Source organism: Oxyura jamaicensis, chromosome 2 (genome assembly GCF_011077185.1).
Source record: "Oxyura jamaicensis isolate SHBP4307 breed ruddy duck chromosome 2, BPBGC_Ojam_1.0, whole genome shotgun sequence".
In the NCBI taxonomy this organism is placed as follows: Eukaryota; Metazoa; Chordata; class Aves; order Anseriformes; family Anatidae; genus Oxyura; species Oxyura jamaicensis.
The window spans coordinates 108,468,178-108,483,656 of record NC_048894.1 but is presented as its reverse complement, the minus strand read 5'-3'; the positions used below and the strand labels follow the sequence as shown (position 1 = coordinate 108,483,656).

Below are 15,479 nucleotides of genomic sequence, written 5' to 3'. Positions count from 1 at the left end.
GCCGGGGGAGGCTTGGAGGCGGCGCCGGAGGCGGCGGAGCGGGCGTGCAGGTCCTTGAGGAAGGGTCTGGCGGGCGAGGGGGCGCGGTGCGGCCGCTTCTTGTCGGCGTGCGGGTGGAGGTGGCCGGGCGGCGGCCGCAGCGAGTCGCCGGGGCCGGGGCCGGGGCCGTTCAGCGCCTCCATGGCGAGGGCCGGGGGCGCCGGGGGGGCGGCCGGCGGCGGGGCTCGGCGGCGGCGGCAGCGGCAGCCTCCTGCAGCCTCCCCGCCGGCTTTCTCATCACTTCTGCTTCGCCCAGACACAGCCCTCGCACTTTTCTCGCCCGAGCCCCCTCTCCCTGCCCCCTCACCCCCTCCTTCTCCTCCTCGCCGCTCTCTCCCGAGCACTGATTTGCTTCGGCGAAACGAGCCCAAATCCCTCAGCGGCGGCAGCAGCCAGCCGTCTCCTCCTCCTCCACCTCTTCTTCCTCCTCCTCCTCCTCCTCCTCCTCCTCCTCCTCTCCTCTCTTCTCCTCCTTCCCCTCCCGCTCCCCTCTCCGCCCGGCTCAGCTCAACTTGTGATGCAGCCCCAGAAGCCTCCCTCTCCCCTCCACCCGACCCGCAGCCCCCTTGCCCGGCCGCCCCTTCTCAGCCCACCGGCGCCGCTGCCCCCATCTCTGCCCCCGGCCCCGGTGCCGGCCCCGGCTCCGGCTCCTGAAATAGCCCCGCTGCTGCCGGGGCCGCTCGGGCGCGGCGCTCCCCGCCTGTGCGCAGGATCCGCCCCCTCTGTCACGGCGCCAGGCTCCCTGCGAACTCCTTCTCCCCTCCAGCTCCCCGCAGCCTTCATCACAGGGGCGCCGCCGGCAGCCGCTTGCTGCCAGAAACCCTGATTTCGGGGTGGGGGTGGGGGGGGCGTTTCTATTTCCCACCCATCGTCATTGCACGTTATTTTATTTTTTTTACTATTTTTTATTTCCAGCTGAGGCTTGGCGAAAACCCTTTCTCCGGCGCTTTGCAGCAGCACAACAGCAGCCGCCGCATCACCTCTTCGCTGGCGGCAGGCACCGGCTCGCCCAGAGGCAGTGCCGAGCATCCCGGGCACCCTGCGAGCTGTGGCTACGAAAAACACGGGGCCGTCCTCTCGGGGTCCTCGGGGGCCGTGGGATCGGAGCCCTTGCGTTTATTTGCAAAGCGCCCGGAGAGCCCCTAAAAAAAGGGGGAGAGGAGCTGGAGCGTGGGAAAGCGGCGCGGCGGCCGTGGGGATGCTCCGGGCTCCTCCGCTCGGCTCCCCGGTGTGTCACGGGCAGATGGTGACGCCACCGACAACGTAATTGTGCAACAAGTGACGTCGTTTGGCGAGAGCTGCTGCAGCGGGGGAGAAAAAAACTGAGACAGAGCGGGGGCTGCGGGGGCAGGAGGGCAGAGCCCCGCCGCGGGGCACCAGTGGCGTGCCGGGGGCGGCGGTGGGGTTATTTCAGTTTGTTTTACCATCCAGAAGCCACTGGGTGATGTAAACAAGCCTCCTTTTCTAAAATCCTGGAGTGAGAGATGCTGTGTTTTATCCTAAGAAATATTATTACGAGAATATTAAGTATTATGGATGATAGGAATCAGGAAAGGATGTTGCCTCTCTCCCTTGGTCCCTGTTACAACTTTGAAGAATATGCCATAATTCCAGCTTCTCCTCTTAGCTTTGCAACGTGTTTTAGTCCCGCGATGAAAGGGGAATTGCTCGGGACTGATTTATGAGTACTCTGGTTTGACTCGGTTGCCCCACGAACATAACACTTGAAAGCAAAAGGAAAATGAAGGGAAAAAGTATGGCTCAAGATAAGCCACTTTCCTGCAAACAATAGCTGAGAGACAGTGCCAGGCTTCTTTGCACTGGAGGGGAAGAGAATTAGGGAGGTGGAGAAAGGAGCGCAGTCACAAAAGGCTGGGAATTAGCTGGGAGAGTTAATCCAAGACACTTCAGTGCCTGACAGAATCTGGTTTGCTTTGGCTACCTTGCAAATTTTACATCACAAATACCTGAATATAGGTTATTTATTTGGTTATGATTTTTTTCCCCACCAAATGCTTTGTTTCAACTACTAAATGCTTTATTTTTGAAGGGTCTTGTATGTCCGTACATCATCAGCCATGAGCTCCCAAAGGTGAGGAGGAGGAGGAGCTGAACGCATCCCGGCTTCCCAGTAAACAGAGAAGCCTGGTTCAGAACAATTACCGGCTCACAGCGGGGCAGGGTGGCCTTGGATCAGGAGGGGGACTGGAGAGCAGATACCTCCATAAACACCTACCCTTGTATTGTGTGCACCTTCATCTCCTTGAAGCATACAGCAAGGCTGGTTACCCCCTGCACTCAGAGGCAGCACCAGTCCAACGAGGCGTCTTAATAAAAGTGCCTCATTTACATTGATACTCGCACAAAATAGCCTGGGACTGAAAACATACAGTGGCACACATTCGGCTGAGACGAATGCTCGGTCACGCCAAGATCCCTTTAGGTTTTTCTGGCAGCATGAAGTGCTCAGTAACAAAGCCGTGAGGAACCCCTGCCGGGCACGTGCCTGGCTGGGTGCAGATGGCAGCTTTCTGTGGTCTGAGCCCAGCTGCGGCAGCTTGGCTGGGTTCCTCCGTCCTCTGCTGTCCATGTCCAACGCCATTTGGAGGTCCCTGGAAGAGTGGCGTAAATGGGCATGGTGGGGGTGAGAACAGGACCCTAATATGACAGCTAAGGACATACCACAGAAATCTCCGTTGGGCTAGGCAAATGCCCAGTAAGGGCTGCTGCTATCATATTTCATATTTATTTATATCAAACCATTTTTTCCCTTTACTTAAATCTCACTGATGGTTCTCATAGGAACGTGCAGGCACCGACTACCACGCGTAACCTAATTCTCCTCTCCCATTCTTTTTATTTGCTTGTAATGTCCAATTGTTGTCTCTTATCGTAAATTAGTCATACACTCCCTGGTGGGGGAACAGTTTCTTATATGCCTGTGTGACTCTTAACATAATAGGACGGCTGGGTGTTGGTTGAATAATACAAATAATCAGACATAACACTTCTACAACAAATTTATTTTGGCAGCGCTGATATCCTTTGTCCAATTTATGCAGACATTTGATAACCGAGTAGTATTTGCACAAATAATTAAGAAAAGTAGATGCTAAGCCTGACTCCTTAGATTAGCTATCACATGTTTTACAAAGTGTAAGGCACAGCTTGGCAGTGCAGGGCTCCCTAAATTCCTTTCTAGGGCTGAGGCAGAAGAGAGTTTACAATTACTTGGAGAAGATGTGAAGAGACTCAATCTAAATGTAAATTTGTCCCTCAGCCGGCCCAGCTTACAGTAGCCTAAGCTTAAGCTGTTATTTTCTCCTATTTCAAATCCCTATTTCAGATCCACTTGAATGATACCCTAAGAGTAGCCGACTTGTAATGGCCAGACTTGGAGCTACAAGGGAGCACTCGTGTGTACAGAACTAATGCAAATGCTAAATGAAGACACAAATGCATCCATCCAGACTGTACCTGTGGATAAAACTGCATATACCTGCTTGAGTCTGTCATTATTCCCCCTTTATATGTTGCAGATCATGAGCTGTAATTTCTTTGTGGCCACATTGTGCTCTGTGATTATACCATCCCAGAGGAATCCTCACCAGGGCCAGCAGGTGCTACAATAACACATTGACAACAAAATCCATGAATAGCTTCAACAGGAAAATGTATGACATTGAAAGTTCACAAATCTTTTTTTTTTTTTTTTTTCCCATTATTATTATTTTTTCCATCTGTTCCTCTGCTCTCTCTCCTTGGGGGATCCAAAGCTCCAAAGACCTTTTTTAAAGCTTTATTCCTGGTCCCTGGAGTCATATCTAGATTGTGACTGCTAGTTCCTTATTTGTACAAAACCCTGCTATTACAAGTCTTAGTTCTTTATTTTACAATATTACCAATTGCCAGAATTCAATCAGAGAACATGAACAGTTGCATGAACTAGCTCCTGTAAAGGAGCTCAGTACCAGAAGGGCTGAGGCAGAATTTAAGCACATTCATCCAATACTGTGATTCCCCCAAAACCCATCACCCATCCCCACAGGTACCTAGCCCAGTGGGCCACCCTAATTTTGGCCACGAAGGTCCATGGATGACCAGAGCTTTCCCCCTGTGGGTGCCCATGCTGGGTCCCCAGGGATGAAGCCCTCCTGCCCTTCCCGAGCACGGAGCTGCCCCCTCTCCCTGTCCTGCCAGCTCTGGGTTGGGCACCACTGCCAGGGCTGAAATCTGCCCTCCCGCCTGACTGTGTGCATAGTACAGCCAACTGTAATGTCCAACGTGGGGGAACAAACAAACAAACAAAAGAAACCACCAAAATTAATATATCATGCTATTATACTAAAGGACATCTCTGAATCTCAAGCACCAAGCAGCACATACCATCCTACCAGGGTGGTACAGGGTTCAGAACTAAGCAAGTCAAACATGCACTTTCCCATGTTAATGAATTTGTACTTTTCCTTCTCAGAAACCACCTGCGACCTCAATAAACACCCACGTGCACACTTCAGAATTTATCACCCGCTCACCACTGCAGGCGCAAGCTCCTAGGATCTTGTATTGCTATTGTGTGTAGCACAGCGCTACCGTGTACCACTCATTTTCTAGCTTCTTAACTTCCAAGGGATGATTTACTGCATTTCATCAAGTCTGTCTTTTAAAGCAGAGACAACACAGCTTCTGCTATTTCTGATTAACCCTTACATGCTACAGGTGCAGTTCAGCTCAGTTGAAAATTACTGGGTTTTGGGGTTTTGGTGTGTGTGCTTTTCCTTTTTTTTTTTTTTTCTTTTCTTTTCTACTCTACTAAATCAAGACTTCCAAAGCCATGAAATATTTGATTGTTTTGAATCCCTGGATGTTTGCTGGCATTCAAAAGGGAGAGACCAAGTAAGTAAAAAAATCACTGAGAACCAAAGGCTGGCTCAGATCAGAGTCACCAGAAGAGAAACATTTTGTGTCTTCCTTCATAGCCACTAAGGACTTTGCACAGAAAGGTAGTGTTAGTTTATCAGATATTCAATAAGGGAAAAGAAGGAAATTCACTTGTCATTTACTGAAGACAGCTTTTCACAGCTTCTGGTTGTTGCAGCTGATACATGTTACTGGATGTACTGTTTGTAAGTCACAGTCTGACATTACCTCAACACCAGAAATGTTCCACAGAGTTATAAAACATATTTCAAAAGCAGACTAATAAGCTGACTGTTGCTTGGCAGTGCTATTAATTTGTATATTCTTCAAGGAATGTGTCACCTTACAATAAGCAAAACATCAGCCTTAGAATATTATAATTTATCCATCTGTAATGTATAGTTGGCTGAAGAAAGCTGCAGAAAATACCATATTCTGCACACACACACCCCTGATAACTAACCAATATCCAAATATAGCAAACACTCAATAGGATTAGCTTCCTAGATATATCTGTGCCAAATTTAGCAATTAAAGCATCAGTATTTTTCCACAGTGCTTCGTTCCCACTGCATTACTTCCTCCTACCTCTGTCACCTCTTCAACTGCTTCTTTTCTGACCCCGATTAGGGAAGCTGTTCCCAGCAGAAACTAATACCAAATTTCTTTTTTTTTTTGTTGCCACTTCAGTTCCTCCTGAGGTGCTGCAGGCAGACACACTGCATTGGTCTCTTTTCAGTGATTTCAATTAATCTACCTTCAACTGATCCTAAACCTTTAGGACATCAGGCTTTACTGTTAGTTCCTTCAAAGCTGTAGCTGTCTTTGATTTAAGTCTGGGTTTTGAGACAGCTGCTCCCTAGTTTTTTCTGTTTCTATAAACCCAAAACAATTGCTTCTCACAAACACTCTGGCTGTGGTGGTTTAGGAGTGGCTTTGTCCTCAGTGCATCTGTTGTTCTGACAGGGTTCAGGAAAGCTGATTACTGAAGTCTGCTTCCCTGGTAGTGCTTTCACACGCAATTTCCTCGTCGATTCTCTCATCCAAGCTTGGGGCACGTCACGGCATCACCATGGGACAGTCGAGCCCTGGATTACACAGCACCTTTGAGGCAAGCACAAAGTTACCACCCGCAGTTTGCACTCATCTGAGCAGGCTCCACAACCGGCCGAGAAATCAATGGTTTTGAAGGAACATGCAGACTCTCACCCACCTGACACTGCCTATGGATCAAAACCCAAAGGCCTGGAAGAAGCAGAAGCCAATGCGTAGGAATTATTATCTTGACACAGAGATAAGTCTAAGCAAGTAAGGTGGACTTCCACATGCCAGAGGGATGCTTGGAAGATGGACCACCGATTGCAGGACAAGATGGAAGCACAATCGAAGTACAAAGGCATACTGAAATCTCCAAAAGTAGTATCACTTGTCTGTTCAGGATTCCAGGCTCTTTTAGCAAATCAGCCATTTACTTTAATTTGTGAACTTAAATAAATACTGTTAGCACTGCCGAGTTGGAAGTCGAAGAAAAGCTTTGCTTTCTTTGTCAACATGTCTCATAGTGTATTACAGCTTCTGTCTGATCAGTGGCAGAACCAACGGTGGTCAGTTTTCCCTAAACTGTAATGAATGGTCCAACGATAAAGTTTTTCACTAAAACAGGGAGTTAATATCCACTAAAAATATTTTCAGATCAGCAAACATACTTTCACAGATCAATAAACATAAACAAAACAAATAACAAATAATAACATATAAATATCCATGTTATATATATACACAATACATAAATGTAACATATCTCCAGATCTGTAGTATATCCAGGAAGAAATGTCCTTAACACTGAATGATTTGAATTCAGAAAGAAATAAAAAAAAAAGACTTGAAAATCAGACAATGACACATCTGTTATGGCTTCACAACACTTTGGGGCTCTTCTTTTTTTGGCTGGTTTGAAGCTGCTCCATATGTTAGTTAGTAAAAGGAACTGCCTGCGTTTTGTAAAGAATAAGATAAAATCTAATAAATAATTGAATTTCCACATCTCATTTTGTACGGTTCATCTCAGAAAAATGCTGAAATGCCAGTGCAGGAAAAACAAGTGAGGAAGAGCAGTTTTCAGATTGTCTTGTCTTGTAAGAGTGTTTGGACTCTGTTCACTAGCTTCTGAAGGAAGAATATCTTTTCATGCAATTTCTTGCCTGGTAATGGAAATGAAGCTCTAATATTCTCTTTCTGAAGCGGTAATGGTACAGTGGTGCTGGTGCACTGGCACTGGTCTTAAGATGCTAAATGTATTTGAATGCCTTACCTGTGTATAACTGGTCCAATATTCATGTGAAGATCTTCTTGCCTTAGAGATAAAATAAAACAAGAGCTCAGTTTCTTGGATATGCAGCATGGTCTGGGAGGACCTACAAGTTCATGCTGCCATCTTTCTTATAACAGTGCCGTCATATAATAGCCAACCTTCTTCTACATACCAAGAGTTTATGAAATGCATGGCAAACAGCAGCTGCAACGTACTGAGAATTTTATGAAGAGTTTTGATAAAATCTGTCTCCGGGGGTTGTTGACGATTCATCTTGTAAAGAGCTGGAAACGCATTGCAAGGTGGGAAGTATGTAGGAATAACTGGCAAAATGGAAAGCAGTTAATTGTTGAATTTGTCAAGGACTACCACGATATAATTGGCATTTGCAATCTATTTATTAACAATTTATAACAGGAAGTGGATGTCCACATTCACCACATTTGCTGATAGCAAAATGTTATGCTGATAGTTCAGGACTGTGACGGGCTGTACGAAGACCTTAATGAAATTAGGTAATAGGCAATTTTGTGGTAAATTAAATTTATACCCATGCAAGACTGTGGACTAGAGCTGAGTGAATAATTATTTCTAAAATGTATTCAGTGTATTTAGCTTCTGTTTATGTTTGGAAATTGCTCAAGATCTATTTATGGTTTTGCAAAATTCATTACTTCTTTCAGTCATTCCTAACATAATCGTTACGAATAATTCTCAATTCACAAATTGCTTATAGCTAGTTGTGGCCATTTCACCTCAAAACACATGCCCTGACTCCTAGTTCCAGGTTGGTGGCATCTAGAAACAGCAATGCAAACTGATTTCTGTGCTCATAGCCCCAGAGCACCCTTCACTTAAGTTTAAAAATTAGCTAAAGAAGTTTAAAATTAAGGAAAGTAGAAGAGAAATGTATGGTAGAGTAGAAGATGTAATTACAAGACACAGAATATGGATCAGATTTTCTTCTGATGTTTTGTACAAGGGTCTCATTACAGAATTTTCGGCATCAGAGCTTAGAAGCACTCAGAAGAACTTAGCTAAAAATACAAATTAAGGTTTAGACAATTACATGAGTAAATACTGAATGGAGGGGAATCAATCCTAGTAAAAATGGTGTTTTTAAAGGAAATTCAGAGAAAGACCTCAGAGAAGCCCAGAGAGTTCGCAGGACCCCAAATGGTTGGTCTATTGTCACTGGAACTTCTCCAGTTTTGTCATTTTATCAGGACAGCAAAGAAAGATTTCCACAGTTAAGAACATAACTTTAGTTTGCTTTTAAAAATGAACTGTTCTATGGGTTATAAAAGAAAGAAAATTATGCTGGTCAACAGCATTTAAAACCCCAGCCATTAGGGCTAATGGGCACCTTAACAGTGTGTGCTGAGAATAGTTAGGGAAGAAGAAATGGTTCAACCTTTTTCATTTGAAAACGATCTGTTTTAACCCTGCTTTGGCACACATTATGGATAACTAGTATTGGATTATAAACTGCCTGTCAGAATTTAAGAAGTGTTTGGACTGTGCACTTAGTCATATGGTCTGAATTTTTGGATAGACCTGTGTGGTGCCAGGAGTTGGACTCGATGATCCCTGTGGGTCCCTTCCAGCTCGGGATATTCTATGAAACTCTATGAAACTAGATTTCTGTAAATCTAGCATCACATTGCAAAGTGCAAAATTCTGGTGAAAAAGGAAAGAATCTGGATGAGAAAAAGAGAAGCGGGTTTACAAATCAAATTGTCTTCCAACAGTTAATAAAAAAACACACCAGGTCTAGGACATACTTTCTATTACAGTATATTTGGAAAATTATCCCAGTGCAGCCTGCCAATGACTTGTGCCTCTCTCTCTACCTGTACTTCGCACGTCCTTTCCCAGTGGACAAAAGGGAACCAGGAGAAGGAGGGGAAGAATGAGGAAGGGGATGGAGGAGGCTCTGAGAGACACCATGGCCATGTGCAATAGCTGCTGCCTGTCTCAGGACAGTGCTTCCCTCTGACAAACCCACCCCGCAGATCCCAGGATGTCCCTCTGCTTTCTGTGTTAAGTGGTGAAGAAGCCAGCCCCCCGTAGGGGTAAGCAGCGTTTGGAGGACTGCCAGCCTAATGTGGCAGTAAATGAGCAGCACTGCAGCGCAGCTTCATTTTAACAACAGCAAGTTTATACTTGTGCCACCTCTCGTTTTTAATTCACTGTCACAGATGCACGGATTTTGTATCATTTGCATCATAAATAGCCTTCCCTGTAAAAGGATCCCTTATTGTCCATTATTTTTATCTTTTTTTTTTTTTTTTTTTCCTTCCCCAACCCTATTCTGTTTCATTGTTAGTCACTTCTGCCTTTTCTACATGAATCAATGTTGCTTCTCCCAATAAAACAAGTGTGTGGGATTATTCAGACCAAGTGTTGATATTAAAACTGGGGCCACTTCCCTTCAGTAATACGCAGGGAACAATAATGTGAAGCACTGCTGTATGACAGCCATCTCCAGAGTGGAGAACAATACGCACCTGACTCATTCTTTCTGCTCCCTCTCAACAGCAACGTACTGGGATCTTGCAGTGCTTCTGCATGCCACACAACACGTTGTGTCCTCACTTCTTTTGGACTTTTCTGAGAATCTGCAGTGGCACACTCTGGAGATGTACATCAATTTTTATAACACTTCTGTTCTTTGAAGCACAAGGAAGATCTTAAACATCTATTAAATTGGCACTTGTCACTAATTATTTTTAAGCTTATCATCATTTGTAACTTTAAAGTCTCTTTAGTTGCTTTAATTATAGATTCTGTACACCATACTTTCTCCATTCAAGAAAAGTGTTCATCGTCTCAATTCAAGCACAGTTTTAACAATCTCCAGAAAAGATCAAAAAGGTATAACTGAATCCTGCAGTGTGGGCAAACACCTATTGTGCTTATCCGACTGCATGACAGAAATCCATATCCCAGAGCAAAAAAAGGCAGACTTGCTTTAGGCATAAAGTTTCTCTTCTTTTACTACTGTTTCCCTTACATATGCCTGTGCCTTTCTTTATCTCCTGCTCTCCCTTCACATCTAACTCCTGCTCATCCAGAGTATCAAAACCACCTTTGCCCTCTGAGCCAGGTCACTGCTCTCTTCAAATACTTCTTGCCAGAAGCATCATTTTTAAGGTCTTACCCTCCCATCTTCATGGGTTTACCCATGTTTTCTGCTTTCAACATACAAAATGTGATTAGATTTAGGAAAGATGCTGTAAGCACACAGGGTTTGAAACCATATCGAGGCAGAGATGAAGCTGCAAAGCTGAATTTTGGTGTACATTTTACACCTGACCTGTAGTCGAGGTGGGCTGTGTAAACCACCTTTTGAGACCTCTTTTTTTCATTCCCTCAGATTATGTGCAACAATGGAGTAACACATTCCCTTTCCATGTAGGTAGTATTCATTTTACCACGTGCATGGGATATAGTGAGAGAAATCGTGTTACGGTTCTGCTAAGACATCAGTGGCTCTTCCGGCTAATCGCTGTGATTGTAGAGACCATGGGCAGGTTCAGCACAAGCATGCAGGCAACTCTTCCATGTTCACTGTGAGATCAAAGTCAGCTACTTGCCCCTCCACATCTGACAGTTCTGCTCCATGTGATGAGCCCAGGGTTCCCTTCGGAGACCCATGCTCCTGGAGAAACCACAGCCACAGCTGTGAAGGCTTGGACTCGAGTTCTGCTGCTCTCACTTCATGTCACATTGATCCCACTGCAACAGTCCTGCAGTCTCAGAGATCAGCTCTTAAGGTAGAGCTCACGTTCACAGACCGTGTCTTGACTGCTTGGTAAATGTTCTTTTGAATACAGGAAAAATTCATAGGATGAATGGCATTACGGGATGGTGTGCTTTATTTTATAATCTTTGGTGTCTTTGTGAATTTACCCATAAAGCTGCATTACTACTTCACATTTCATCTAATAAGTGATATTAAATAAAGGTATTATTATTTTTTTTCAATCTTAGTTAATATTCACAGTTTCTACATTGTGTGAAATTAGTATTATCCAAGCAAAACTGTCAAGTCTGAAGAACTGAAATCTATACTGTTAATTCAAGACTACCACACACTGCACAGCAAAACCTTTTAAAGACTACTATACAACACATTACAGATCTAAGCTTTTCAAAGCAGGATATGCAGGATTAAGGCTACATTTAAATCCAAACATGATAAAAGGAAAAAAAAAATAGGCAAAACACGATTACTTTATATTGATGTTATATAAGTACTTACATGGGAAATCATTCATTCATTATTTCTATCTTATAATGGTACTGGGAGGAGAAAAGATATTTTAAAACATTAACCTCCCCCCCCCTTTTTTTATCTAATCTGATACCATAAATATTAAAATACTTTAATCCCAACTGTATGGTAATTGTCATCACAGTGGTGAGCTCACTTTGTTTGTAAGGCTCAGCCATGTCCTTTCTGTTTTAGCACGTACATTTCTCTTCTGTCCTTCAGCTCTAACATTTGGGAGTTTGTGACCACTGAAATACTTACCTCCATGATGCTTCTCAAATAACCACAGCATTATATCTGTACTGTATTCTACCTTTAACTTTGTGACAGATATTCTCAGTACAGACTCAGTCATGAGGTTACTTATGTTTTCAGGCAAGACCACTACCATTACATTATCCTTTGGGACTACGTATGCTGTCTACATAATATATGTCTATTTTGTAAGCAGCTTAGGATAGATAGACCATATTTTATATGAAGCGGAGCTTATAACCAATGCCCTTATTTAGTAATAAACCATGTTCACAGTCCTTCTGTCCGTAGCGCCCAGTGGCAGACTGGGATTTATTTGAGAGAACAGGAGTGACAGCACAATAACATCTACTGAAATGCACTCGGTATCGCTGCCTTTCTTACTGGGAGCTGAGGACAGCAAGCAGCCAGCGGTGTAGCCTCCTGTGCTCCTTGGTAATCGATATGCATAAGAGGCTCCTGGGTCCTCTCCCTGTCACTCAGCAGTCCACCTTCCCAGGAAGAGACACGACGACAGGAATGGCAGCAGCATTTGCAGGAGGGTAGGGCTGCCCCCATCCCTCCCCCAAGCTCCCGGAGAAATACGTTGCCTTTGAAACTCACATGCCAGGATATTAAAGATTTATGGCTCCTGATTCTTGCTATGGTTCACTTTGCTGCTTTGTTTACTTGGCAGGGAGAGGGAGGGAGGAGGGAACTGGATTAGCCTTGAAACCCCACGACAAAGGGCAGAAAAGCTCTGCCTCAGGCATTTAATAATCCACATTTCTACAGAATTACTAAATATGCCTGCCTTATCTCCAGAAAAGCTGGCGTATTTTAAAATAGTAATTCATAGCACTTGAAAAACACTTCACACTAAAATAGTTTTAAAACCAACGGGAGCTTTGTTCTGATCCAGTGCCCACTGCGATGTACCGTAAGAGAGGCACAAAGCCACACCGGGATACAGAACCAGTATAATTTAGATACTATTTAAAGTCTCCAAAGTTCTTTTTTTATCTATGTTACCTTTACCACCACAAATGTTACACAGCTAAAAATAATAACCAGAACCACTGTGATGGGAGGCTTGTGAAAAAGAGGGGGAGACAATTCAGGATTTCAGTCAAGTGGATAATTATCTTTACATATGCAAAGGCCTTTGCAGCTGAGAGAGCTACAGTATTTCTCTGAACGTAACATAAGGGAAAGTGATTGGGGCATTTTACATTATTTTAGTTAACATTTCCATCAGAGAAAGACAACTACCTCGTTTTTTCTGATGGCATTAGATAAACATCATGCAATGGCTCAAAACGCTAATTTGTTTAATTGCATTAGTCCACTCCCCTCCTGTCATGGGAATTCAAGCTTCAATGGCAAATCCAACCCCTTAATGTGATTATGGTGACGTTCTCAATATGAGGCTGTAGGGTGGCAATAAGATGGGCAAGGGAGCCACGCGTCTCCTTGGTGACCGGCCGAGTGGTTAACCCTGGTAAGAAAGGGTGGAGGGAAAAATCAGTCTGAGTGACAGCACTTCATCCTTTAAACCTCACTTCACTGCTGAGCAAAGCAGAAACAGTGCCAAGCAGTGACCATGGGGAAATTACCCTTGTTTTAATCTCCCTCTCTTCCAGCTGATGTCAGGAGAAGGGGACAAGACAAAGGACCTCCAGCTGTGGTAAAGATCATTAAAACAGAAGAACACAAAGCCGTGGACATCACCGTGCCATCTATTAAATATTAGTTTCAGCTGAAGGCAAACATTTTTCTTTGTTACGCAGTCTGATACTATTATTGCTATTATACCTTTAATCCTTTTTGTGTAGCTTTATTCCTTTTTTTACCTCCTTTGTAACAAAGGTGCCTTGTAGTCAGCTCCACCAGCTAATCAAATTGCTTTCTCCTCATTACTCACAGTGAGCTGTTAGAGCCCGAAGCCTAAGCTAACTGGGATATATGGTCACGATTCAAGTTCTGTGGAAAGGCTGAACCTGTGCCAGAATCACAGTACACAGATATGTTATTATTGCTGTCGTATCAAGAGCAGGTGATATGCTTTTGAGTTAGGGAGCATTTAATCACATGGATGCCCAATTAGTATACAGCGATAAAACGTGTGTTTGTCATTCATGGCCTTCACTGGATACAACTGATAAACCTTTTAATGTCAATATCCAGTACATCCAATATCAATTTCTCCCATCAATTGTTTTAAGACAAATGTTGGGCAACATTAATGAGGTGATGTGTGTGAATTATTATTTGTTATATTATTTTTTTCCCCATGACAGAGATATTTCTGAGTCACAGGACAACACTGCCCACATACATTGAAGCAATGCATAACCCACACGCATGGATCCCCTGAGCCCGGTTCAGTTCACAGCAGTGCAACTCTAGAGGATTTCCACTGGAGCCAGCCAAGTTAAAGTGCTGTGGAAAATGTCCATAAAGGCAAAATGGTTTCCATTTCACAAGACCACATAGGCAAGAAAGGTCTGGAGGTGCAGGCCCCTGGGTAAAACTGGTCTAAGGGCCCCAAATATTACGTGAATCAAAAAGCATCAGAACACTTACTCTGAGCACCATGCACCACTGGTGGGTGGCTGGCCTCTCTGGCATGCTGCAGCTGGCTGGGAGGGCAGTGTCCTGCTGCAAGGGCGAGAAGAAAAGGACAGTCCATTACTAAGTGAAACCAACACAGGCAACTTCTAATTCCCCCATGCTTTAATTTAGCTGAGAGCGTAATCAATTGCTGAAATCATTTCGCTATTTTTAAAACTCAGGGAGCAAATGGAAATCTCATTTTGAAGACAGAACCTTAATTATGCTTTCTGAGAGCTAGTCATTTGCCAAAGGAGAGGCAACGAGGCCAGTGCCACATTCCTTACCTCCTTTCTCATCTGCGAAGGTTTCCGATGCCTCCTGTGGACTCACCAAACACAAGCTTCCACCGCATGGGGTTTCCTTTACTGTGGGCTGGCTCCTGGCACGTATTTTGACTCAGCTGGTCACCAGGATTAGAACAGAAGAATCAATGGGTTTCTCATTCGGTTTGTTTTTGTTTTCCTTGGTGCTTTTGGGAAAGCCTGTAATTCTTATAACCACATCCCAACCTCAGTCATCGAGATCTTCTATTTTACAAGACACCTGTACTGTAATCCAAGCTGCCATTACAAGCGTGGCTAGGTATACTTGCAGCGGCTTTCATCTAGCTAGGGACATATTAAAGGTTTCTGCAGCCTTGGGGCTGCTGAAGCCAGCAGCAGTGAAGCTGCAGCAGCACAGGGTCCCTCACAGCCCCACAGGGAACACTGGGCACCTGCTTGGATGGGCCATGGGCTCGGCAGCCCTTTCTGTGGCACCTCTTGCCTGGCTCTGCCAGAATTGTGCCTTTCCCTCATGGAAATATGAGGGAAACCTCCCACCACAGCAGCTCCTGTTGTGGCTGTTGGCATACCTGTGGCTCCTTGTCTTCAGCTCTGGATTTTTTTTCTGAAAAAAAAATCACCTTTCTGTGTTTCTTGAAGTTTCTTTGTTGGTCATGTTTTATCGAGAGCCCAAGAGAAGACATTCTGGTGTACTTCTGAAAGGTCAGCTGAATCAGTAAGTTAGCAGCTTAAGAAGTTGAAGACTGGGAAGAAGAAGAGGTACACGCAGCCCCTTTGAAGTTATTTGATATATAAT

At 44.4% G+C, this 15,479-nt stretch overlaps 2 long non-coding RNA genes across 2 annotated transcripts in view; one reads left to right on the top strand and one right to left on the bottom strand.

The window, feature by feature from the left end:
• Positions 1-1,190, top strand: part of LOC118162507 — a 1,795-nt gene extending 605 nt beyond the window's left edge. Inside the window, exon 2 of the long non-coding RNA XR_004748489.1 lies at positions 955-1,190. This is a non-coding gene — a long non-coding RNA (uncharacterized LOC118162507). The remainder of the gene's footprint in view (positions 1-954) is intronic.
• Positions 1,191-3,777: 2,587 nt separating this feature from the next.
• Positions 3,778-15,195, bottom strand: LOC118162508. Its single transcript, XR_004748490.1, has 2 exons — positions 14,370-15,195; positions 3,778-13,281 (listed from the first exon to the last, which is right to left on the bottom strand). It is a non-coding gene; the product is annotated as an uncharacterized LOC118162508 (long non-coding RNA).
• Positions 15,196-15,479: the final 284 nt, after the last annotated feature.